General features: G+C 53.2%; 66 non-coding genes across 66 annotated transcripts; 24 read left to right on the top strand and 42 right to left on the bottom strand.

The window, feature by feature from the left end:
* Positions 1-138: 138 nt before the first annotated feature.
* On the bottom strand, positions 139-210 carry Trnad-guc. The gene has a single exon. It is a non-coding gene; the product is annotated as a tRNA-Asp (tRNA).
* Positions 211-317: 107 nt separating this feature from the next.
* On the bottom strand, positions 318-389 carry Trnad-guc. Its single transcript has one exon. It is a non-coding gene; the product is annotated as a tRNA-Asp (tRNA).
* Positions 390-496: 107 nt separating this feature from the next.
* On the bottom strand, positions 497-588 carry Trnai-uau. The gene is given in 2 exon segments: positions 497-532; positions 551-588. It is a non-coding gene; the product is annotated as a tRNA-Ile (tRNA).
* Positions 589-966: 378 nt separating this feature from the next.
* Trnar-acg lies at positions 967-1039 on the top strand. The gene has a single exon. It is a non-coding gene; the product is annotated as a tRNA-Arg (tRNA).
* A 287-nt stretch (positions 1040-1326) lies between these two features.
* Positions 1327-1398, top strand: Trnam-cau. Its single transcript has one exon. It is a non-coding gene; the product is annotated as a tRNA-Met (tRNA).
* A 245-nt stretch (positions 1399-1643) lies between these two features.
* On the bottom strand, positions 1644-1715 carry Trnad-guc. The gene has a single exon. It is a non-coding gene; the product is annotated as a tRNA-Asp (tRNA).
* Positions 1716-1822: 107 nt separating this feature from the next.
* On the bottom strand, positions 1823-1894 carry Trnad-guc. The gene has a single exon. It is a non-coding gene; the product is annotated as a tRNA-Asp (tRNA).
* Positions 1895-2001: 107 nt separating this feature from the next.
* Positions 2002-2093, bottom strand: Trnai-uau. The gene is given in 2 exon segments: positions 2002-2037; positions 2056-2093. It is a non-coding gene; the product is annotated as a tRNA-Ile (tRNA).
* A 378-nt stretch (positions 2094-2471) lies between these two features.
* On the top strand, positions 2472-2544 carry Trnar-acg. Its single transcript has one exon. It is a non-coding gene; the product is annotated as a tRNA-Arg (tRNA).
* A 287-nt stretch (positions 2545-2831) lies between these two features.
* On the top strand, positions 2832-2903 carry Trnam-cau. Its single transcript has one exon. It is a non-coding gene; the product is annotated as a tRNA-Met (tRNA).
* A 245-nt stretch (positions 2904-3148) lies between these two features.
* Trnad-guc lies at positions 3149-3220 on the bottom strand. Its single transcript has one exon. It is a non-coding gene; the product is annotated as a tRNA-Asp (tRNA).
* Positions 3221-3327: 107 nt separating this feature from the next.
* Positions 3328-3399, bottom strand: Trnad-guc. Its single transcript has one exon. It is a non-coding gene; the product is annotated as a tRNA-Asp (tRNA).
* Positions 3400-3506: 107 nt separating this feature from the next.
* On the bottom strand, positions 3507-3598 carry Trnai-uau. The gene is given in 2 exon segments: positions 3507-3542; positions 3561-3598. It is a non-coding gene; the product is annotated as a tRNA-Ile (tRNA).
* Positions 3599-3976: 378 nt separating this feature from the next.
* Positions 3977-4049, top strand: Trnar-acg. The gene has a single exon. It is a non-coding gene; the product is annotated as a tRNA-Arg (tRNA).
* A 287-nt stretch (positions 4050-4336) lies between these two features.
* On the top strand, positions 4337-4408 carry Trnam-cau. The gene has a single exon. It is a non-coding gene; the product is annotated as a tRNA-Met (tRNA).
* A 245-nt stretch (positions 4409-4653) lies between these two features.
* Trnad-guc lies at positions 4654-4725 on the bottom strand. Its single transcript has one exon. It is a non-coding gene; the product is annotated as a tRNA-Asp (tRNA).
* Positions 4726-4832: 107 nt separating this feature from the next.
* Positions 4833-4904, bottom strand: Trnad-guc. Its single transcript has one exon. It is a non-coding gene; the product is annotated as a tRNA-Asp (tRNA).
* A 107-nt stretch (positions 4905-5011) lies between these two features.
* Positions 5012-5103, bottom strand: Trnai-uau. The gene is given in 2 exon segments: positions 5012-5047; positions 5066-5103. It is a non-coding gene; the product is annotated as a tRNA-Ile (tRNA).
* Positions 5104-5481: 378 nt separating this feature from the next.
* On the top strand, positions 5482-5554 carry Trnar-acg. Its single transcript has one exon. It is a non-coding gene; the product is annotated as a tRNA-Arg (tRNA).
* Positions 5555-5841: 287 nt separating this feature from the next.
* Positions 5842-5913, top strand: Trnam-cau. The gene has a single exon. It is a non-coding gene; the product is annotated as a tRNA-Met (tRNA).
* Positions 5914-6158: 245 nt separating this feature from the next.
* Trnad-guc lies at positions 6159-6230 on the bottom strand. The gene has a single exon. It is a non-coding gene; the product is annotated as a tRNA-Asp (tRNA).
* A 107-nt stretch (positions 6231-6337) lies between these two features.
* On the bottom strand, positions 6338-6409 carry Trnad-guc. Its single transcript has one exon. It is a non-coding gene; the product is annotated as a tRNA-Asp (tRNA).
* Positions 6410-6516: 107 nt separating this feature from the next.
* Positions 6517-6608, bottom strand: Trnai-uau. The gene is given in 2 exon segments: positions 6517-6552; positions 6571-6608. It is a non-coding gene; the product is annotated as a tRNA-Ile (tRNA).
* A 378-nt stretch (positions 6609-6986) lies between these two features.
* On the top strand, positions 6987-7059 carry Trnar-acg. The gene has a single exon. It is a non-coding gene; the product is annotated as a tRNA-Arg (tRNA).
* A 604-nt stretch (positions 7060-7663) lies between these two features.
* On the bottom strand, positions 7664-7735 carry Trnad-guc. Its single transcript has one exon. It is a non-coding gene; the product is annotated as a tRNA-Asp (tRNA).
* A 107-nt stretch (positions 7736-7842) lies between these two features.
* On the bottom strand, positions 7843-7914 carry Trnad-guc. The gene has a single exon. It is a non-coding gene; the product is annotated as a tRNA-Asp (tRNA).
* A 107-nt stretch (positions 7915-8021) lies between these two features.
* Positions 8022-8113, bottom strand: Trnai-uau. Its single transcript is given in 2 exon segments — positions 8022-8057; positions 8076-8113. It is a non-coding gene; the product is annotated as a tRNA-Ile (tRNA).
* A 378-nt stretch (positions 8114-8491) lies between these two features.
* Trnar-acg lies at positions 8492-8564 on the top strand. Its single transcript has one exon. It is a non-coding gene; the product is annotated as a tRNA-Arg (tRNA).
* Positions 8565-8851: 287 nt separating this feature from the next.
* Positions 8852-8923, top strand: Trnam-cau. Its single transcript has one exon. It is a non-coding gene; the product is annotated as a tRNA-Met (tRNA).
* Positions 8924-9168: 245 nt separating this feature from the next.
* Trnad-guc lies at positions 9169-9240 on the bottom strand. Its single transcript has one exon. It is a non-coding gene; the product is annotated as a tRNA-Asp (tRNA).
* Positions 9241-9347: 107 nt separating this feature from the next.
* Trnad-guc lies at positions 9348-9419 on the bottom strand. The gene has a single exon. It is a non-coding gene; the product is annotated as a tRNA-Asp (tRNA).
* Positions 9420-9526: 107 nt separating this feature from the next.
* Positions 9527-9618, bottom strand: Trnai-uau. The gene is given in 2 exon segments: positions 9527-9562; positions 9581-9618. It is a non-coding gene; the product is annotated as a tRNA-Ile (tRNA).
* A 378-nt stretch (positions 9619-9996) lies between these two features.
* Trnar-acg lies at positions 9997-10069 on the top strand. Its single transcript has one exon. It is a non-coding gene; the product is annotated as a tRNA-Arg (tRNA).
* A 287-nt stretch (positions 10070-10356) lies between these two features.
* On the top strand, positions 10357-10428 carry Trnam-cau. The gene has a single exon. It is a non-coding gene; the product is annotated as a tRNA-Met (tRNA).
* Positions 10429-10673: 245 nt separating this feature from the next.
* On the bottom strand, positions 10674-10745 carry Trnad-guc. The gene has a single exon. It is a non-coding gene; the product is annotated as a tRNA-Asp (tRNA).
* Positions 10746-10852: 107 nt separating this feature from the next.
* Positions 10853-10924, bottom strand: Trnad-guc. Its single transcript has one exon. It is a non-coding gene; the product is annotated as a tRNA-Asp (tRNA).
* Positions 10925-11031: 107 nt separating this feature from the next.
* On the bottom strand, positions 11032-11123 carry Trnai-uau. The gene is given in 2 exon segments: positions 11032-11067; positions 11086-11123. It is a non-coding gene; the product is annotated as a tRNA-Ile (tRNA).
* Positions 11124-11501: 378 nt separating this feature from the next.
* Positions 11502-11574, top strand: Trnar-acg. The gene has a single exon. It is a non-coding gene; the product is annotated as a tRNA-Arg (tRNA).
* A 287-nt stretch (positions 11575-11861) lies between these two features.
* Trnam-cau lies at positions 11862-11933 on the top strand. Its single transcript has one exon. It is a non-coding gene; the product is annotated as a tRNA-Met (tRNA).
* A 245-nt stretch (positions 11934-12178) lies between these two features.
* Positions 12179-12250, bottom strand: Trnad-guc. Its single transcript has one exon. It is a non-coding gene; the product is annotated as a tRNA-Asp (tRNA).
* A 107-nt stretch (positions 12251-12357) lies between these two features.
* On the bottom strand, positions 12358-12429 carry Trnad-guc. The gene has a single exon. It is a non-coding gene; the product is annotated as a tRNA-Asp (tRNA).
* A 107-nt stretch (positions 12430-12536) lies between these two features.
* Trnai-uau lies at positions 12537-12628 on the bottom strand. Its single transcript is given in 2 exon segments — positions 12537-12572; positions 12591-12628. It is a non-coding gene; the product is annotated as a tRNA-Ile (tRNA).
* Positions 12629-13006: 378 nt separating this feature from the next.
* Positions 13007-13079, top strand: Trnar-acg. Its single transcript has one exon. It is a non-coding gene; the product is annotated as a tRNA-Arg (tRNA).
* A 287-nt stretch (positions 13080-13366) lies between these two features.
* Trnam-cau lies at positions 13367-13438 on the top strand. The gene has a single exon. It is a non-coding gene; the product is annotated as a tRNA-Met (tRNA).
* A 245-nt stretch (positions 13439-13683) lies between these two features.
* On the bottom strand, positions 13684-13755 carry Trnad-guc. The gene has a single exon. It is a non-coding gene; the product is annotated as a tRNA-Asp (tRNA).
* Positions 13756-13862: 107 nt separating this feature from the next.
* Positions 13863-13934, bottom strand: Trnad-guc. The gene has a single exon. It is a non-coding gene; the product is annotated as a tRNA-Asp (tRNA).
* Positions 13935-14041: 107 nt separating this feature from the next.
* Trnai-uau lies at positions 14042-14133 on the bottom strand. The gene is given in 2 exon segments: positions 14042-14077; positions 14096-14133. It is a non-coding gene; the product is annotated as a tRNA-Ile (tRNA).
* A 378-nt stretch (positions 14134-14511) lies between these two features.
* Trnar-acg lies at positions 14512-14584 on the top strand. The gene has a single exon. It is a non-coding gene; the product is annotated as a tRNA-Arg (tRNA).
* A 287-nt stretch (positions 14585-14871) lies between these two features.
* Trnam-cau lies at positions 14872-14943 on the top strand. Its single transcript has one exon. It is a non-coding gene; the product is annotated as a tRNA-Met (tRNA).
* A 245-nt stretch (positions 14944-15188) lies between these two features.
* Trnad-guc lies at positions 15189-15260 on the bottom strand. Its single transcript has one exon. It is a non-coding gene; the product is annotated as a tRNA-Asp (tRNA).
* Positions 15261-15367: 107 nt separating this feature from the next.
* Positions 15368-15439, bottom strand: Trnad-guc. Its single transcript has one exon. It is a non-coding gene; the product is annotated as a tRNA-Asp (tRNA).
* Positions 15440-15546: 107 nt separating this feature from the next.
* Trnai-uau lies at positions 15547-15638 on the bottom strand. Its single transcript is given in 2 exon segments — positions 15547-15582; positions 15601-15638. It is a non-coding gene; the product is annotated as a tRNA-Ile (tRNA).
* A 378-nt stretch (positions 15639-16016) lies between these two features.
* On the top strand, positions 16017-16089 carry Trnar-acg. The gene has a single exon. It is a non-coding gene; the product is annotated as a tRNA-Arg (tRNA).
* A 287-nt stretch (positions 16090-16376) lies between these two features.
* On the top strand, positions 16377-16448 carry Trnam-cau. The gene has a single exon. It is a non-coding gene; the product is annotated as a tRNA-Met (tRNA).
* Positions 16449-16693: 245 nt separating this feature from the next.
* Trnad-guc lies at positions 16694-16765 on the bottom strand. The gene has a single exon. It is a non-coding gene; the product is annotated as a tRNA-Asp (tRNA).
* Positions 16766-16872: 107 nt separating this feature from the next.
* On the bottom strand, positions 16873-16944 carry Trnad-guc. The gene has a single exon. It is a non-coding gene; the product is annotated as a tRNA-Asp (tRNA).
* A 107-nt stretch (positions 16945-17051) lies between these two features.
* Positions 17052-17143, bottom strand: Trnai-uau. Its single transcript is given in 2 exon segments — positions 17052-17087; positions 17106-17143. It is a non-coding gene; the product is annotated as a tRNA-Ile (tRNA).
* Positions 17144-17521: 378 nt separating this feature from the next.
* On the top strand, positions 17522-17594 carry Trnar-acg. The gene has a single exon. It is a non-coding gene; the product is annotated as a tRNA-Arg (tRNA).
* A 287-nt stretch (positions 17595-17881) lies between these two features.
* Trnam-cau lies at positions 17882-17953 on the top strand. Its single transcript has one exon. It is a non-coding gene; the product is annotated as a tRNA-Met (tRNA).
* Positions 17954-18198: 245 nt separating this feature from the next.
* On the bottom strand, positions 18199-18270 carry Trnad-guc. Its single transcript has one exon. It is a non-coding gene; the product is annotated as a tRNA-Asp (tRNA).
* A 107-nt stretch (positions 18271-18377) lies between these two features.
* Positions 18378-18449, bottom strand: Trnad-guc. The gene has a single exon. It is a non-coding gene; the product is annotated as a tRNA-Asp (tRNA).
* Positions 18450-18556: 107 nt separating this feature from the next.
* Positions 18557-18648, bottom strand: Trnai-uau. Its single transcript is given in 2 exon segments — positions 18557-18592; positions 18611-18648. It is a non-coding gene; the product is annotated as a tRNA-Ile (tRNA).
* Positions 18649-19026: 378 nt separating this feature from the next.
* Trnar-acg lies at positions 19027-19099 on the top strand. Its single transcript has one exon. It is a non-coding gene; the product is annotated as a tRNA-Arg (tRNA).
* A 604-nt stretch (positions 19100-19703) lies between these two features.
* Trnad-guc lies at positions 19704-19775 on the bottom strand. Its single transcript has one exon. It is a non-coding gene; the product is annotated as a tRNA-Asp (tRNA).
* A 107-nt stretch (positions 19776-19882) lies between these two features.
* Positions 19883-19954, bottom strand: Trnad-guc. The gene has a single exon. It is a non-coding gene; the product is annotated as a tRNA-Asp (tRNA).
* Positions 19955-20061: 107 nt separating this feature from the next.
* Positions 20062-20153, bottom strand: Trnai-uau. Its single transcript is given in 2 exon segments — positions 20062-20097; positions 20116-20153. It is a non-coding gene; the product is annotated as a tRNA-Ile (tRNA).
* Positions 20154-20320: the final 167 nt, after the last annotated feature.

The raw sequence follows: 20320 nt of genomic DNA, 5'->3' as shown, positions 1-20320 counted from the left end.
AAGAATGCGAGAACCACTTCCTAAGTTGTAGCATTTTTTAAGATTTTGCGCCAACTACACTCCACGATCGCAAAGTTAATGCTCTTACGACCCACATACGCGCAACACTAGAACAGGGTTGTGAGATAAAAATCGCATCTCCCCGGCGGGGAATCGAACCCCGGTCTCCCACGTGACAGGCGGGGATACTAACCACTATACTACCGAGGATGCGCTGTAGACAGGTGCCTGTGTGCGAGAGATATGGTGCTAGTAGCCGCAAACGACCTACACTAAGTTCGGCGAGTGATAGAGCAGCAATTACAAATCGGATGTGCCTCCCCGGCGGGGAATCGAACCCCGGTCTCCCGCGTGACAGGCGGGGATACTAACCACTATACTACCGAGGAAGACGCAGCTAGCGTCTCGAATGCACAATTATGTTACTCAAATAGCTGATACATCTCAAACCTAGCCTCCTGTTGCTGTCAGAGACAGCTGCTAAGAAATAAAAGTATGCCCCAGGTGAGGCTCGAACTCACAACCCCGGCATTGCTCACGGCTACTGCCTTATAAGTACCGTGCGCTAACCAATTGCGCCACTGGGGCTACAACAGAGTGCTTTCAGTTAGCGGTATTCACTTTGCTGCAAACCAGTGGTGGCCACAGAAACATACGATCGCCACCTGATGCCATACTGCGACTTTGGCACCTGACTACCAATGCTTCGTGCTATTCTTGTTTCATATGCTACGCTTACATGCACATCAACCGGCTCTCGTCGTCGAGAAAACGTGGGAAAACGCGCGCCTTGCCTTCTGCTACCTGTCGAACAGCGAGAGCAGATGCGTGGCAAGCTCTAAGCTCTGCAGGCGCACTGCGGCCACGCAGCTGCACGAAAGGTACCTTCCTTGGGAGCTTGCTCAGCCATGGAGAACACGTTTCTTAGCGAACTGCACTTGTCTCGTAGAAAGAAATGCTGCCACTGGCCCTGTGGCGCAACGGATAACGCGTCTGACTACGGATCAGAAGATTCCAGGTTCGAATCCTGGCAGGGTCGGCGTTTTGTTAGTTGCCGACGCGTAGCTGGGCAGTGGATTTCGTATGTCGCCGCACCGTGGAGTGCTTTGTTGCTCCTGTGCATCTCGCAGCTGCATGTCGAGTCGATCGTGGTAAATATCGCTGCCTGCAAGCGTCAGCGTAGCGTCAGTCGAGCAAAGTCGAGACAAGTCAAGCTGAGAGCTGTAGGAGATGATACGCAATTAAATACAGGCGTGTGAAAGCGACGCAGACAACACTTTCCAAGTGTCCCACGTCACGTGGCGAAGAGCCGGCGCAACCCCAGGCAGCAGAGTGGCGCAGTGGAAGCGTGCTGGGCCCATAACCCAGAGGTCCGTGGATCGAAACCACGCTCTGCTAAAATTATTTCTTTTGCGGACTGTGCCGAGCTCGATTATTACGCCCACAGCGTCGGCTGGGGTGCTTTGATACAGCGTTAACAGCATACCCCGCAATTCTGAAATGTGAAGAATGCGAGAACCACTTCCTAAGTTGTAGCATTTTTTAAGATTTTGCGCCAACTACACTCCACGATCGCAAAGTTAATGCTCTTACGACCCACATACGCGCAACACTCGAACAGGGTTGTGAGATAAAAATCGCATCTCCCCGGCGGGGAATCGAACCCCGGTCTCCCGCGTGACAGGCGGGGATACTAACCACTATACTACCGAGGATGCGCTGTAGACAGGTGCCTGTGTGCGAGAGATATGGTGCTAGTAGCCGCAAACGACCTACACTAAGTTCGGCGAGTGATAGAGCAGCAATTACAAATCGGATGTGCCTCCCCGGCGGGGAATCGAACCCCGGTCTCCCGCGTGACAGGCGGGGATACTAACCACTATACTACCGAGGAAGACGCAGCTAGCGTCTCGAATGCACAATTATGTTACTCAAATAGCTGATACATCTCAAACCTAGCCTCCTGTTGCTGTCAGAGACAGCTGCTAAGAAATAAAAGTATGCCCCAGGTGAGGCTCGAACTCACAACCCCGGCATTGCTCACGGCTACTGCCTTATAAGTACCGTGCGCTAACCAATTGCGCCACTGGGGCTACAACAGAGTGCTTTCAGTTAGCGGTATTCACTTTGCTGCAAACCAGTGGTGGCCACAGAAACATACGATCGCCACCTGATGCCATACTGCGACTTTGGCACCTGACTACCAATGCTTCGTGCTATTCTTGTTTCATATGCTACGCTTACATGCACATCAACCGGCTCTCGTCGTCGAGAAAACGTGGGAAAACGCGCGCCTTGCCTTCTGCTACCTGTCGAACAGCGAGAGCAGATGCGTGGCAAGCTCTAAGCTCTGCAGGCGCACTGCGGCCACGCAGCTGCACGAAAGGTACCTTCCTTGGGAGCTTGCTCAGCCATGGAGAACACGTTTCTTAGCGAACTGCACTTGTCTCGTAGAAAGAAATGCTGCCACTGGCCCTGTGGCGCAACGGATAACGCGTCTGACTACGGATCAGAAGATTCCAGGTTCGAATCCTGGCAGGGTCGGCGTTTTGTTAGTTGCCGACGCGTAGCTGGGCAGTGGATTTCGTATGTCGCCGCACCGTGGAGTGCTTTGTTGCTCCTGTGCATCTCGCAGCTGCATGTCGAGTCGATCGTGGTAAATATCGCTGCCTGCAAGCGTCAGCGTAGCGTCAGTCGAGCAAAGTCGAGACAAGTCAAGCTGAGAGCTGTAGGAGATGATACGCAATTAAATACAGGCGTGTGAAAGCGACGCAGACAACACTTTCCAAGTGTCCCACGTCACGTGGCGAAGAGCCGGCGCAACCCCAGGCAGCAGAGTGGCGCAGTGGAAGCGTGCTGGGCCCATAACCCAGAGGTCCGTGGATCGAAACCACGCTCTGCTAAAATTATTTCTTTTGCGGACTGTGCCGAGCTCGATTATTACGCCCACAGCGTCGGCTGGGGTGCTTTGATACAGCGTTAACAGCATACCCCGCAATTCTGAAATGTGAAGAATGCGAGAACCACTTCCTAAGTTGTAGCATTTTTTAAGATTTTGCGCCAACTACACTCCACGATCGCAAAGTTAATGCTCTTACGACCCACATACGCGCAACACTCGAACAGGGTTGTGAGATAAAAATCGCATCTCCCCGGCGGGGAATCGAACCCCGGTCTCCCGCGTGACAGGCGGGGATACTAACCACTATACTACCGAGGATGCGCTGTAGACAGGTGCCTGTGTGCGAGAGATATGGTGCTAGTAGCCGCAAACGACCTACACTAAGTTCGGCGAGTGATAGAGCAGCAATTACAAATCGGATGTGCCTCCCCGGCGGGGAATCGAACCCCGGTCTCCCGCGTGACAGGCGGGGATACTAACCACTATACTACCGAGGAAGACGCAGCTAGCGTCTCGAATGCACAATTATGTTACTCAAATAGCTGATACATCTCAAACCTAGCCTCCTGTTGCTGTCAGAGACAGCTGCTAAGAAATAAAAGTATGCCCCAGGTGAGGCTCGAACTCACAACCCCGGCATTGCTCACGGCTACTGCCTTATAAGTACCGTGCGCTAACCAATTGCGCCACTGGGGCTACAACAGAGTGCTTTCAGTTAGCGGTATTCACTTTGCTGCAAACCAGTGGTGGCCACAGAAACATACGATCGCCACCTGATGCCATACTGCGACTTTGGCACCTGACTACCAATGCTTCGTGCTATTCTTGTTTCATATGCTACGCTTACATGCACATCAACCGGCTCTCGTCGTCGAGAAAACGTGGGAAAACGCGCGCCTTGCCTTCTGCTACCTGTCGAACAGCGAGAGCAGATGCGTGGCAAGCTCTAAGCTCTGCAGGCGCACTGCGGCCACGCAGCTGCACGAAAGGTACCTTCCTTGGGAGCTTGCTCAGCCATGGAGAACACGTTTCTTAGCGAATTGCACTTGTCTCGTAGAAAGAAATGCTGCCACTGGCCCTGTGGCGCAACGGATAACGCGTCTGACTACGGATCAGAAGATTCCAGGTTCGAATCCTGGCAGGGTCGGCGTTTTGTTAGTTGCCGACGCGTAGCTGGGCAGTGGATTTCGTATGTCGCCGCACCGTGGAGTGCTTTGTTGCTCCTGTGCATCTCGCAGCTGCATGTCGAGTCGATCGTGGTAAATATCGCTGCCTGCAAGCGTCAGCGTAGCGTCAGTCGAGCAAAGTCGAGACAAGTCAAGCTGAGAGCTGTAGGAGATGATACGCAATTAAATACAGGCGTGTGAAAGCGACGCAGACAACACTTTCCAAGTGTCCCACGTCACGTGGCGAAGAGCCGGCGCAACCCCAGGCAGCAGAGTGGCGCAGTGGAAGCGTGCTGGGCCCATAACCCAGAGGTCCGTGGATCGAAACCACGCTCTGCTAAAATTATTTCTTTTGCGGACTGTGCCGAGCTCGATTATTACGCCCACAGCGTCGGCTGGGGTGCTTTGATACAGCGTTAACAGCATACCCCGCAATTCTGAAATGTGAAGAATGCGAGAACCACTTCCTAAGTTGTAGCATTTTTTAAGATTTTGCGCCAACTACACTCCACGATCGCAAAGTTAATGCTCTTACGACCCACATACGCGCAACACTAGAACAGGGTTGTGAGATAAAAATCGCATCTCCCCGGCGGGGAATCGAACCCCGGTCTCCCACGTGACAGGCGGGGATACTAACCACTATACTACCGAGGATGCGCTGTAGACAGGTGCCTGTGTGCGAGAGATATGGTGCTAGTAGCCGCAAACGACCTACACTAAGTTCGGCGAGTGATAGAGCAGCAATTACAAATCGGATGTGCCTCCCCGGCGGGGAATCGAACCCCGGTCTCCCGCGTGACAGGCGGGGATACTAACCACTATACTACCGAGGAAGACGCAGCTAGCGTCTCGAATGCACAATTATGTTACTCAAATAGCTGATACATCTCAAACCTAGCCTCCTGTTGCTGTCAGAGACAGCTGCTAAGAAATAAAAGTATGCCCCAGGTGAGGCTCGAACTCACAACCCCGGCATTGCTCACGGCTACTGCCTTATAAGTACCGTGCGCTAACCAATTGCGCCACTGGGGCTACAACAGAGTGCTTTCAGTTAGCGGTATTCACTTTGCTGCAAACCAGTGGTGGCCACAGAAACATACGATCGCCACCTGATGCCATACTGCGACTTTGGCACCTGACTACCAATGCTTCGTGCTATTCTTGTTTCATATGCTACGCTTACATGCACATCAACCGGCTCTCGTCGTCGAGAAAACGTGGGAAAACGCGCGCCTTGCCTTCTGCTACCTGTCGAACAGCGAGAGCAGATGCGTGGCAAGCTCTAAGCTCTGCAGGCGCACTGCGGCCACGCAGCTGCACGAAAGGTACCTTCCTTGGGAGCTTGCTCAGCCATGGAGAACACGTTTCTTAGCGAACTGCACTTGTCTCGTAGAAAGAAATGCTGCCACTGGCCCTGTGGCGCAACGGATAACGCGTCTGACTACGGATCAGAAGATTCCAGGTTCGAATCCTGGCAGGGTCGGCGTTTTGTTAGTTGCCGACGCGTAGCTGGGCAGTGGATTTCGTATGTCGCCGCACCGTGGAGTGCTTTGTTGCTCCTGTGCATCTCGCAGCTGCATGTCGAGTCGATCGTGGTAAATATCGCTGCCTGCAAGCGTCAGCGTAGCGTCAGTCGAGCAAAGTCGAGACAAGTCAAGCTGAGAGCTGTAGGAGATGATACGCAATTAAATACAGGCGTGTGAAAGCGACGCAGACAACACTTTCCAAGTGTCCCACGTCACGTGGCGAAGAGCCGGCGCAACCCCAGGCAGCAGAGTGGCGCAGTGGAAGCGTGCTGGGCCCATAACCCAGAGGTCCGTGGATCGAAACCACGCTCTGCTAAAATTATTTCTTTTGCGGACTGTGCCGAGCTCGATTATTACGCCCACAGCGTCGGCTGGGGTGCTTTGATACAGCGTTAACAGCATACCCCGCAATTCTGAAATGTGAAGAATGCGAGAACCACTTCCTAAGTTGTAGCATTTTTTAAGATTTTGCGCCAACTACACTCCACGATCGCAAAGTTAATGCTCTTACGACCCACATACGCGCAACACTCGAACAGGGTTGTGAGATAAAAATCGCATCTCCCCGGCGGGGAATCGAACCCCGGTCTCCCGCGTGACAGGCGGGGATACTAACCACTATACTACCGAGGATGCGCTGTAGACAGGTGCCTGTGTGCGAGAGATATGGTGCTAGTAGCCGCAAACGACCTACACTAAGTTCGGCGAGTGATAGAGCAGCAATTACAAATCGGATGTGCCTCCCCGGCGGGGAATCGAACCCCGGTCTCCCGCGTGACAGGCGGGGATACTAACCACTATACTACCGAGGAAGACGCAGCTAGCGTCTCGAATGCACAATTATGTTACTCAAATAGCTGATACATCTCAAACCTAGCCTCCTGTTGCTGTCAGAGACAGCTGCTAAGAAATAAAAGTATGCCCCAGGTGAGGCTCGAACTCACAACCCCGGCATTGCTCACGGCTACTGCCTTATAAGTACCGTGCGCTAACCAATTGCGCCACTGGGGCTACAACAGAGTGCTTTCAGTTAGCGGTATTCACTTTGCTGCAAACCAGTGGTGGCCACAGAAACATACGATCGCCACCTGATGCCATACTGCGACTTTGGCACCTGACTACCAATGCTTCGTGCTATTCTTGTTTCATATGCTACGCTTACATGCACATCAACCGGCTCTCGTCGTCGAGAAAACGTGGGAAAACGCGCGCCTTGCCTTCTGCTACCTGTCGAACAGCGAGAGCAGATGCGTGGCAAGCTCTAAGCTCTGCAGGCGCACTGCGGCCACGCAGCTGCACGAAAGGTACCTTCCTTGGGAGCTTGCTCAGCCATGGAGAACACGTTTCTTAGCGAACTGCACTTGTCTCGTAGAAAGAAATGCTGCCACTGGCCCTGTGGCGCAACGGATAACGCGTCTGACTACGGATCAGAAGATTCCAGGTTCGAATCCTGGCAGGGTCGGCGTTTTGTTAGTTGCCGACGCGTAGCTGGGCAGTGGATTTCGTATGTCGCCGCACCGTGGAGTGCTTTGTTGCTCCTGTGCATCTCGCAGCTGCATGTCGAGTCGATCGTGGTAAATATCGCTGCCTGCAAGCGTCAGCGTAGCGTCAGTCGAGCAAAGTCGAGACAAGTCAAGCTGAGAGCTGTAGGAGATGATACGCAATTAAATACAGGCGTGTGAAAGCGACGCAGACAACACTTTCCAAGTGTCCCACGTCACGTGGCGAAGAGCCGGCGCAACCCCAGGCAGCAGAGTGGCGCAGTGGAAGCGTGCTGGGCCCATAACCCAGAGGTCCGTGGATCGAAACCACGCTCTGTTAAAATTATTTCTTTTGCGGACTGTGCCGAGCTCGATTATTACGCCCACAGCGTCGGCTGGGGTGCTTTGATACAGCGTTAACAGCATACCCCGCAATTCTGAAATGTGAAGAATGCGAGAACCACTTCCTAAGTTGTAGCATTTTTTAAGATTTTGCGCCAACTACACTCCACGATCGCAAAGTTAATGCTCTTACGACCCACATACGCGCAACACTCGAACAGGGTTGTGAGATAAAAATCGCATCTCCCCGGCGGGGAATCGAACCCCGGTCTCCCGCGTGACAGGCGGGGATACTAACCACTATACTACCGAGGATGCGCTGTAGACAGGTGCCTGTGTGCGAGAGATATGGTGCTAGTAGCCGCAAACGACCTACACTAAGTTCGGCGAGTGATAGAGCAGCAATTACAAATCGGATGTGCCTCCCCGGCGGGGAATCGAACCCCGGTCTCCCGCGTGACAGGCGGGGATACTAACCACTATACTACCGAGGAAGACGCAGCTAGCGTCTCGAATGCACAATTATGTTACTCAAATAGCTGATACATCTCAAACCTAGCCTCCTGTTGCTGTCAGAGACAGCTGCTAAGAAATAAAAGTATGCCCCAGGTGAGGCTCGAACTCACAACCCCGGCATTGCTCACGGCTACTGCCTTATAAGTACCGTGCGCTAACCAATTGCGCCACTGGGGCTACAACAGAGTGCTTTCAGTTAGCGGTATTCACTTTGCTGCAAACCAGTGGTGGCCACAGAAACATACGATCGCCACCTGATGCCATACTGCGACTTTGGCACCTGACTACCAATGCTTCGTGCTATTCTTGTTTCATATGCTACGCTTACATGCACATCAACCGGCTCTCGTCGTCGAGAAAACGTGGGAAAACGCGCGCCTTGCCTTCTGCTACCTGTCGAACAGCGAGAGCAGATGCGTGGCAAGCTCTAAGCTCTGCAGGCGCACTGCGGCCACGCAGCTGCACGAAAGGTACCTTCCTTGGGAGCTTGCTCAGCCATGGAGAACACGTTTCTTAGCGAACTGCACTTGTCTCGTAGAAAGAAATGCTGCCACTGGCCCTGTGGCGCAACGGATAACGCGTCTGACTACGGATCAGAAGATTCCAGGTTCGAATCCTGGCAGGGTCGGCGTTTTGTTAGTTGCCGACGCGTAGCTGGGCAGTGGATTTCGTATGTCGCCGCACCGTGGAGTGCTTTGTTGCTCCTGTGCATCTCGCAGCTGCATGTCGAGTCGATCGTGGTAAATATCGCTGCCTGCAAGCGTCAGCGTAGCGTCAGTCGAGCAAAGTCGAGACAAGTCAAGCTGAGAGCTGTAGGAGATGATACGCAATTAAATACAGGCGTGTGAAAGCGACGCAGACAACACTTTCCAAGTGTCCCACGTCACGTGGCGAAGAGCCGGCGCAACCCCAGGCAGCAGAGTGGCGCAGTGGAAGCGTGCTGGGCCCATAACCCAGAGGTCCGTGGATCGAAACCACGCTCTGCTAAAATTATTTCTTTTGCGGACTGTGCCGAGCTCGATTATTACGCCCACAGCGTCGGCTGGGGTGCTTTGATACAGCGTTAACAGCATACCCCGCAATTCTGAAATGTGAAGAATGCGAGAACCACTTCCTAAGTTGTAGCATTTTTTAAGATTTTGCGCCAACTACACTCCACGATCGCAAAGTTAATGCTCTTACGACCCACATACGCGCAACACTCGAACAGGGTTGTGAGATAAAAATCGCATCTCCCCGGCGGGGAATCGAACCCCGGTCTCCCGCGTGACAGGCGGGGATACTAACCACTATACTACCGAGGATGCGCTGTAGACAGGTGCCTGTGTGCGAGAGATATGGTGCTAGTAGCCGCAAACGACCTACACTAAGTTCGGCGAGTGATAGAGCAGCAATTACAAATCGGATGTGCCTCCCCGGCGGGGAATCGAACCCCGGTCTCCCGCGTGACAGGCGGGGATACTAACCACTATACTACCGAGGAAGACGCAGCTAGCGTCTCGAATGCACAATTATGTTACTCAAATAGCTGATACATCTCAAACCTAGCCTCCTGTTGCTGTCAGAGACAGCTGCTAAGAAATAAAAGTATGCCCCAGGTGAGGCTCGAACTCACAACCCCGGCATTGCTCACGGCTACTGCCTTATAAGTACCGTGCGCTAACCAATTGCGCCACTGGGGCTACAACAGAGTGCTTTCAGTTAGCGGTATTCACTTTGCTGCAAACCAGTGGTGGCCACAGAAACATACGATCGCCACCTGATGCCATACTGCGACTTTGGCACCTGACTACCAATGCTTCGTGCTATTCTTGTTTCATATGCTACGCTTACATGCACATCAACCGGCTCTCGTCGTCGAGAAAACGTGGGAAAACGCGCGCCTTGCCTTCTGCTACCTGTCGAACAGCGAGAGCAGATGCGTGGCAAGCTCTAAGCTCTGCAGGCGCACTGCGGCCACGCAGCTGCACGAAAGGTACCTTCCTTGGGAGCTTGCTCAGCCATGGAGAACACGTTTCTTAGCGAATTGCACTTGTCTCGTAGAAAGAAATGCTGCCACTGGCCCTGTGGCGCAACGGATAACGCGTCTGACTACGGATCAGAAGATTCCAGGTTCGAATCCTGGCAGGGTCGGCGTTTTGTTAGTTGCCGACGCGTAGCTGGGCAGTGGATTTCGTATGTCGCCGCACCGTGGAGTGCTTTGTTGCTCCTGTGCATCTCGCAGCTGCATGTCGAGTCGATCGTGGTAAATATCGCTGCCTGCAAGCGTCAGCGTAGCGTCAGTCGAGCAAAGTCGAGACAAGTCAAGCTGAGAGCTGTAGGAGATGATACGCAATTAAATACAGGCGTGTGAAAGCGACGCAGACAACACTTTCCAAGTGTCCCACGTCACGTGGCGAAGAGCCGGCGCAACCCCAGGCAGCAGAGTGGCGCAGTGGAAGCGTGCTGGGCCCATAACCCAGAGGTCCGTGGATCGAAACCACGCTCTGCTAAAATTATTTCTTTTGCGGACTGTGCCGAGCTCGATTATTACGCCCACAGCGTCGGCTGGGGTGCTTTGATACAGCGTTAACAGCATACCCCGCAATTCTGAAATGTGAAGAATGCGAGAACCACTTCCTAAGTTGTAGCATTTTTTAAGATTTTGCGCCAACTACACTCCACGATCGCAAAGTTAATGCTCTTACGACCCACATACGCGCAACACTCGAACAGGGTTGTGAGATAAAAATCGCATCTCCCCGGCGGGGAATCGAACCCCGGTCTCCCGCGTGACAGGCGGGGATACTAACCACTATACTACCGAGGATGCGCTGTAGACAGGTGCCTGTGTGCGAGAGATATGGTGCTAGTAGCCGCAAACGACCTACACTAAGTTCGGCGAGTGATAGAGCAGCAATTACAAATCGGATGTGCCTCCCCGGCGGGGAATCGAACCCCGGTCTCCCGCGTGACAGGCGGGGATACTAACCACTATACTACCGAGGAAGACGCAGCTAGCGTCTCGAATGCACAATTATGTTACTCAAATAGCTGATACATCTCAAACCTAGCCTCCTGTTGCTGTCAGAGACAGCTGCTAAGAAATAAAAGTATGCCCCAGGTGAGGCTCGAACTCACAACCCCGGCATTGCTCACGGCTACTGCCTTATAAGTACCGTGCGCTAACCAATTGCGCCACTGGGGCTACAACAGAGTGCTTTCAGTTAGCGGTATTCACTTTGCTGCAAACCAGTGGTGGCCACAGAAACATACGATCGCCACCTGATGCCATACTGCGACTTTGGCACCTGACTACCAATGCTTCGTGCTATTCTTGTTTCATATGCTACGCTTACATGCACATCAACCGGCTCTCGTCGTCGAGAAAACGTGGGAAAACGCGCGCCTTGCCTTCTGCTACCTGTCGAACAGCGAGAGCAGATGCGTGGCAAGCTCTAAGCTCTGCAGGCGCACTGCGGCCACGCAGCTGCACGAAAGGTACCTTCCTTGGGAGCTTGCTCAGCCATGGAGAACACGTTTCTTAGCGAATTGCACTTGTCTCGTAGAAAGAAATGCTGCCACTGGCCCTGTGGCGCAACGGATAACGCGTCTGACTACGGATCAGAAGATTCCAGGTTCGAATCCTGGCAGGGTCGGCGTTTTGTTAGTTGCCGACGCGTAGCTGGGCAGTGGATTTCGTATGTCGCCGCACCGTGGAGTGCTTTGTTGCTCCTGTGCATCTCGCAGCTGCATGTCGAGTCGATCGTGGTAAATATCGCTGCCTGCAAGCGTCAGCGTAGCGTCAGTCGAGCAAAGTCGAGACAAGTCAAGCTGAGAGCTGTAGGAGATGATACGCAATTAAATACAGGCGTGTGAAAGCGACGCAGACAACACTTTCCAAGTGTCCCACGTCACGTGGCGAAGAGCCGGCGCAACCCCAGGCAGCAGAGTGGCGCAGTGGAAGCGTGCTGGGCCCATAACCCAGAGGTCCGTGGATCGAAACCACGCTCTGCTAAAATTATTTCTTTTGCGGACTGTGCCGAGCTCGATTATTACGCCCACAGCGTCGGCTGGGGTGCTTTGATACAGCGTTAACAGCATACCCCGCAATTCTGAAATGTGAAGAATGCGAGAACCACTTCCTAAGTTGTAGCATTTTTTAAGATTTTGCGCCAACTACACTCCACGATCGCAAAGTTAATGCTCTTACGACCCACATACGCGCAACACTCGAACAGGGTTGTGAGATAAAAATCGCATCTCCCCGGCGGGGGATCGAACCCCGGTCTCCCGCGTGACAGGCGGGGATACTAACCACTATACTACCGAGGATGCGCTGTAGACAGGTGCCTGTGTGCGAGAGATATGGTGCTAGTAGCCGCAAACGACCTACACTAAGTTCGGCGAGTGATAGAGCAGCAATTACAAATCGGATGTGCCTCCCCGGCGGGGAATCGAACCCCGGTCTCCCGCGTGACAGGCGGGGATACTAACCACTATACTACCGAGGAAGACGCAGCTAGCGTCTCGAATGCACAATTATGTTACTCAAATAGCTGATACATCTCAAACCTAGCCTCCTGTTGCTGTCAGAGACAGCTGCTAAGAAATAAAAGTATGCCCCAGGTGAGGCTCGAACTCACAACCCCGGCATTGCTCACGGCTACTGCCTTATAAGTACCGTGCGCTAACCAATTGCGCCACTGGGGCTACAACAGAGTGCTTTCAGTTAGCGGTATTCACTTTGCTGCAAACCAGTGGTGGCCACAGAAACATACGATCGCCACCTGATGCCATACTGCGACTTTGGCACCTGACTACCAATGCTTCGTGCTATTCTTGTTTCATATGCTACGCTTACATGCACATCAACCGGCTCTCGTCGTCGAGAAAACGTGGGAAAACGCGCGCCTTGCCTTCTGCTACCTGTCGAACAGCGAGAGCAGATGCGTGGCAAGCTCTAAGCTCTGCAGGCGCACTGCGGCCACGCAGCTGCACGAAAGGTACCTTCCTTGGGAGCTTGCTCAGCCATGGAGAACACGTTTCTTAGCGAACTGCACTTGTCTCGTAGAAAGAAATGCTGCCACTGGCCCTGTGGCGCAACGGATAACGCGTCTGACTACGGATCAGAAGATTCCAGGTTCGAATCCTGGCAGGGTCGGCGTTTTGTTAGTTGCCGACGCGTAGCTGGGCAGTGGATTTCGTATGTCGCCGCACCGTGGAGTGCTTTGTTGCTCCTGTGCATCTCGCAGCTGCATGTCGAGTCGATCGTGGTAAATATCGCTGCCTGCAAGCGTCAGCGTAGCGTCAGTCGAGCAAAGTCGAGACAAGTCAAGCTGAGAGCTGTAGGAGATGATACGCAATTAAATACAGGCGTGTGAAAGCGACGCAGACAACACTTTCCAAGTGTCCCACGTCACGTGGCGAAGAGCCGGCGCAACCCCAGGCAGCAGAGTGGCGCAGTGGAAGCGTGCTGGGCCCATAACCCAGAGGTCCGTGGATCGAAACCACGCTCTGCTAAAATTATTTCTTTTGCGGACTGTGCCGAGCTCGATTATTACGCCCACAGCGTCGGCTGGGGTGCTTTGATACAGCGTTAACAGCATACCCCGCAATTCTGAAATGTGAAGAATGCGAGAACCACTTCCTAAGTTGTAGCATTTTTTAAGATTTTGCGCCAACTACACTCCACGATCGCAAAGTTAATGCTCTTACGACCCACATACGCGCAACACTCGAACAGGGTTGTGAGATAAAAATCGCATCTCCCCGGCGGGGAATCGAACCCCGGTCTCCCGCGTGACAGGCGGGGATACTAACCACTATACTACCGAGGATGCGCTGTAGACAGGTGCCTGTGTGCGAGAGATATGGTGCTAGTAGCCGCAAACGACCTACACTAAGTTCGGCGAGTGATAGAGCAGCAATTACAAATCGGATGTGCCTCCCCGGCGGGGAATCGAACCCCGGTCTCCCGCGTGACAGGCGGGGATACTAACCACTATACTACCGAGGAAGACGCAGCTAGCGTCTCGAATGCACAATTATGTTACTCAAATAGCTGATACATCTCAAACCTAGCCTCCTGTTGCTGTCAGAGACAGCTGCTAAGAAATAAAAGTATGCCCCAGGTGAGGCTCGAACTCACAACCCCGGCATTGCTCACGGCTACTGCCTTATAAGTACCGTGCGCTAACCAATTGCGCCACTGGGGCTACAACAGAGTGCTTTCAGTTAGCGGTATTCACTTTGCTGCAAACCAGTGGTGGCCACAGAAACATACGATCGCCACCTGATGCCATACTGCGACTTTGGCACCTGACTACCAATGCTTCGTGCTATTCTTGTTTCATATGCTACGCTTACATGCACATCAACCGGCTCTCGTCGTCGAGAAAACGTGGGAAAACGCGCGCCTTGCCTTCTGCTACCTGTCGAACAGCGAGAGCAGATGCGTGGCAAGCTCTAAGCTCTGCAGGCGCACTGCGGCCACGCAGCTGCACGAAAGGTACCTTCCTTGGGAGCTTGCTCAGCCATGGAGAACACGTTTCTTAGCGAATTGCACTTGTCTCGTAGAAAGAAATGCTGCCACTGGCCCTGTGGCGCAACGGATAACGCGTCTGACTACGGATCAGAAGATTCCAGGTTCGAATCCTGGCAGGGTCGGCGTTTTGTTAGTTGCCGACGCGTAGCTGGGCAGTGGATTTCGTATGTCGCCGCACCGTGGAGTGCTTTGTTGCTCCTGTGCATCTCGCAGCTGCATGTCGAGTCGATCGTGGTAAATATCGCTGCCTGCAAGCGTCAGCGTAGCGTCAGTCGAGCAAAGTCGAGACAAGTCAAGCTGAGAGCTGTAGGAGATGATACGCAATTAAATACAGGCGTGTGAAAGCGACGCAGACAACACTTTCCAAGTGTCCCACGTCACGTGGCGAAGAGCCGGCGCAACCCCAGGCAGCAGAGTGGCGCAGTGGAAGCGTGCTGGGCCCATAACCCAGAGGTCCGTGGATCGAAACCACGCTCTGCTAAAATTATTTCTTTTGCGGACTGTGCCGAGCTCGATTATTACGCCCACAGCGTCGGCTGGGGTGCTTTGATACAGCGTTAACAGCATACCCCGCAATTCTGAAATGTGAAGAATGCGAGAACCACTTCCTAAGTTGTAGCATTTTTTAAGATTTTGCGCCAACTACACTCCACGATCGCAAAGTTAATGCTCTTACGACCCACATACGCGCAACACTCGAACAGGGTTGTGAGATAAAAATCGCATCTCCCCGGCGGGGAATCGAACCCCGGTCTCCCGCGTGACAGGCGGGGATACTAACCACTATACTACCGAGGATGCGCTGTAGACAGGTGCCTGTGTGCGAGAGATATGGTGCTAGTAGCCGCAAACGACCTACACTAAGTTCGGCGAGTGATAGAGCAGCAATTACAAATCGGATGTGCCTCCCCGGCGGGGAATCGAACCCCGGTCTCCCGCGTGACAGGCGGGGATACTAACCACTATACTACCGAGGAAGACGCAGCTAGCGTCTCGAATGCACAATTATGTTACTCAAATAGCTGATACATCTCAAACCTAGCCTCCTGTTGCTGTCAGAGACAGCTGCTAAGAAATAAAAGTATGCCCCAGGTGAGGCTCGAACTCACAACCCCGGCATTGCTCACGGCTACTGCCTTATAAGTACCGTGCGCTAACCAATTGCGCCACTGGGGCTACAACAGAGTGATTTCAGTTAGCGGTATTCACTTTGCTGCAAACCAGTGGTGGCCACAGAAACATACGATCGCCACCTGATGCCATACTGCGACTTTGGCACCTGACTACCAATGCTTCGTGCTATTCTTGTTTCATATGCTACGCTTACATGCACATCAACCGGCTCTCGTCGTCGAGAAAACGTGGGAAAACGCGCGCCTTGCCTTCTGCTACCTGTCGAACAGCGAGAGCAGATGCGTGGCAAGCTCTAAGCTCTGCAGGCGCACTGCGGCCACGCAGCTGCACGAAAGGTACCTTCCTTGGGAGCTTGCTCAGCCATGGAGAACACGTTTCTTAGCGAACTGCACTTGTCTCGTAGAAAGAAATGCTGCCACTGGCCCTGTGGCGCAACGGATAACGCGTCTGACTACGGATCAGAAGATTCCAGGTTCGAATCCTGGCAGGGTCGGCGTTTTGTTAGTTGCCGACGCGTAGCTGGGCAGTGGATTTCGTATGTCGCCGCACCGTGGAGTGCTTTGTTGCTCCTGTGCATCTCGCAGCTGCATGTCGAGTCGATCGTGGTAAATATCGCTGCCTGCAAGCGTCAGCGTAGCGTCAGTCGAGCAAAGTCGAGACAAGTCAAGCTGAGAGCTGTAGGAGATGATACGCAATTAAATACAGGCGTGTGAAAGCGACGCAGACAACACTTTCCAAGTGTCCCACGTCACGTGGCGAAGAGCCGGCGCAACCCCAGGCAGCAGAGTGGCGCAGTGGAAGCGTGCTGGGCCCATAACCCAGAGGTCCGTGGATCGAAACCACGCTCTGCTAAAATTATTTCTTTTGCGGACTGTGCCGAGCTCGATTATTACGCCCACAGCGTCGGCTGGGGTGCTTTGATACAGCGTTAACAGCATACCCCGCAATTCTGAAATGTGAAGAATGCGAGAACCACTTCCTAAGTTGTAGCATTTTTTAAGATTTTGCGCCAACTACACTCCACGATCGCAAAGTTAATGCTCTTACGACCCACATACGCGCAACACTCGAACAGGGTTGTGAGATAAAAATCGCATCTCCCCGGCGGGGAATCGAACCCCGGTCTCCCGCGTGACAGGCGGGGATACTAACCACTATACTACCGAGGATGCGCTGTAGACAGGTGCCTGTGTGCGAGAGATATGGTGCTAGTAGCCGCAAACGACCTACACTAAGTTCGGCGAGTGATAGAGCAGCAATTACAAATCGGATGTGCCTCCCCGGCGGGGAATCGAACCCCGGTCTCCCGCGTGACAGGCGGGGATACTAACCACTATACTACCGAGGAAGACGCAGCTAGCGTCTCGAATGCACAATTATGTTACTCAAATAGCTGATACATCTCAAACCTAGCCTCCTGTTGCTGTCAGAGACAGCTGCTAAGAAATAAAAGTATGCCCCAGGTGAGGCTCGAACTCACAACCCCGGCATTGCTCACGGCTACTGCCTTATAAGTACCGTGCGCTAACCAATTGCGCCACTGGGGCTACAACAGAGTGCTTTCAGTTAGCGGTATTCACTTTGCTGCAAACCAGTGGTGGCCACAGAAACATACGATCGCCACCTGATGCCATACTGCGACTTTGGCACCTGACTACCAATGCTTCGTGCTATTCTTGTTTCATATGCTACGCTTACATGCACATCAACCGGCTCTCGTCGTCGAGAAAACGTGGGAAAACGCGCGCCTTGCCTTCTGCTACCTGTCGAACAGCGAGAGCAGATGCGTGGCAAGCTCTAAGCTCTGCAGGCGCACTGCGGCCACGCAGCTGCACGAAAGGTACCTTCCTTGGGAGCTTGCTCAGCCATGGAGAACACGTTTCTTAGCGAATTGCACTTGTCTCGTAGAAAGAAATGCTGCCACTGGCCCTGTGGCGCAACGGATAACGCGTCTGACTACGGATCAGAAGATTCCAGGTTCGAATCCTGGCAGGGTCGGCGTTTTGTTAGTTGCCGACGCGTAGCTGGGCAGTGGATTTCGTATGTCGCCGCACCGTGGAGTGCTTTGTTGCTCCTGTGCATCTCGCAGCTGCATGTCGAGTCGATCGTGGTAAATATCGCTGCCTGCAAGCGTCAGCGTAGCGTCAGTCGAGCAAAGTCGAGACAAGTCAAGCTGAGAGCTGTAGGAGATGATACGCAATTAAATACAGGCGTGTGAAAGCGACGCAGACAACACTTTCCAAGTGTCCCACGTCACGTGGCGAAGAGCCGGCGCAACCCCAGGCAGCAGAGTGGCGCAGTGGAAGCGTGCTGGGCCCATAACCCAGAGGTCCGTGGATCGAAACCACGCTCTGCTAAAATTATTTCTTTTGCGGACTGTGCCGAGCTCGATTATTACGCCCACAGCGTCGGCTGGGGTGCTTTGATACAGCGTTAACAGCATACCCCGCAATTCTGAAATGTGAAGAATGCGAGAACCACTTCCTAAGTTGTAGCATTTTTTAAGATTTTGCGCCAACTACACTCCACGATCGCAAAGTTAATGCTCTTACGACCCACATACGCGCAACACTCGAACAGGGTTGTGAGATAAAAATCGCATCTCCCCGGCGGGGAATCGAACCCCGGTCTCCCGCGTGACAGGCGGGGATACTAACCACTATACTACCGAGGATGCGCTGTAGACAGGTGCCTGTGTGCGAGAGATATGGTGCTAGTAGCCGCAAACGACCTACACTAAGTTCGGCGAGTGATAGAGCAGCAATTACAAATCGGATGTGCCTCCCCGGCGGGGAATCGAACCCCGGTCTCCCGCGTGACAGGCGGGGATACTAACCACTATACTACCGAGGAAGACGCAGCTAGCGTCTCGAATGCACAATTATGTTACTCAAATAGCTGATACATCTCAAACCTAGCCTCCTGTTGCTGTCAGAGACAGCTGCTAAGAAATAAAAGTATGCCCCAGGTGAGGCTCGAACTCACAACCCCGGCATTGCTCACGGCTACTGCCTTATAAGTACCGTGCGCTAACCAATTGCGCCACTGGGGCTACAACAGAGTGCTTTCAGTTAGCGGTATTCACTTTGCTGCAAACCAGTGGTGGCCACAGAAACATACGATCGCCACCTGATGCCATACTGCGACTTTGGCACCTGACTACCAATGCTTCGTGCTATTCTTGTTTCATATGCTACGCTTACATGCACATCAACCGGCTCTCGTCGTCGAGAAAACGTGGGAAAACGCGCGCCTTGCCTTCTGCTACCTGTCGAACAGCGAGAGCAGATGCGTGGCAAGCTCTAAGCTCTGCAGGCGCACTGCGGCCACGCAGCTGCACGAAAGGTACCTTCCTTGGGAGCTTGCTCAGCCATGGAGAACACGTTTCTTAGCGAACTGCACTTGTCTCGTAGAAAGAAATGCTGCCACTGGCCCTGTGGCGCAACGGATAACGCGTCTGACTACGGATCAGAAGATTCCAGGTTCGAATCCTGGCAGGGTCGGCGTTTTGTTAGTTGCCGACGCGTAGCTGGGCAGTGGATTTCGTATGTCGCCGCACCGTGGAGTGCTTTGTTGCTCCTGTGCATCTCGCAGCTGCATGTCGAGTCGATCGTGGTAAATATCGCTGCCTGCAAGCGTCAGCGTAGCGTCAGTCGAGCAAAGTCGAGACAAGTCAAGCTGAGAGCTGTAGGAGATGATACGCAATTAAATACAGGCGTGTGAAAGCGACGCAGACAACACTTTCCAAGTGTCCCACGTCACGTGGCGAAGAGCCGGCGCAACCCCAGGCAGCGGAGTGGCGCAGTGGAAGCGTGCTGGGCCCATAACCCAGAGGTCCGTGGATCGAAACCACGCTCTGCTAAAATTATTTCTTTTGCGGACTGTGCCGAGCTCGATTATTACGCCCACAGCGTCGGCTGGGGTGCTTTGATACAGCGTTAACAGCATACCCCGCAATTCTGAAATGTGAAGAATGCGAGAACCACTTCCTAAGTTGTAGCATTTTTTAAGATTTTGCGCCAACTACACTCCACGATCGCAAAGTTAATGCTCTTACGACCCACATACGCGCAACACTCGAACAGGGTTGTGAGATAAAAATCGCATCTCCCCGGCGGGGAATCGAACCCCGGTCTCCCGCGTGACAGGCGGGGATACTAACCACTATACTACCGAGGATGCGCTGTAGACAGGTGCCTGTGTGCGAGAGATATGGTGCTAGTAGCCGCAAACGACCTACACTAAGTTCGGCGAGTGATAGAGCAGCAATTACAAATCGGATGTGCCTCCCCGGCGGGGAATCGAACCCCGGTCTCCCGCGTGACAGGCGGGGATACTAACCACTATACTACCGAGGAAGACGCAGCTAGCGTCTCGAATGCACAATTATGTTACTCAAATAGCTGATACATCTCAAACCTAGCCTCCTGTTGCTGTCAGAGACAGCTGCTAAGAAATAAAAGTATGCCCCAGGTGAGGCTCGAACTCACAACCCCGGCATTGCTCACGGCTACTGCCTTATAAGTACCGTGCGCTAACCAATTGCGCCACTGGGGCTACAACAGAGTGCTTTCAGTTAGCGGTATTCACTTTGCTGCAAACCAGTGGTGGCCACAGAAACATACGATCGCCACCTGATGCCATACTGCGACTTTGGCACCTGACTACCAATGCTTCGTGCTATTCTTGTTTCATATGCTACGCTTACATGCACATCAACCGGC

The sequence above is a fragment of the Schistocerca americana genome, chromosome 8 (genome assembly GCF_021461395.2).
Source record: "Schistocerca americana isolate TAMUIC-IGC-003095 chromosome 8, iqSchAmer2.1, whole genome shotgun sequence".
NCBI classification, from domain to species: Eukaryota; Metazoa; Arthropoda; class Insecta; order Orthoptera; family Acrididae; genus Schistocerca; species Schistocerca americana.
This window is presented reverse-complemented; position numbering and strand designations above follow the sequence as displayed.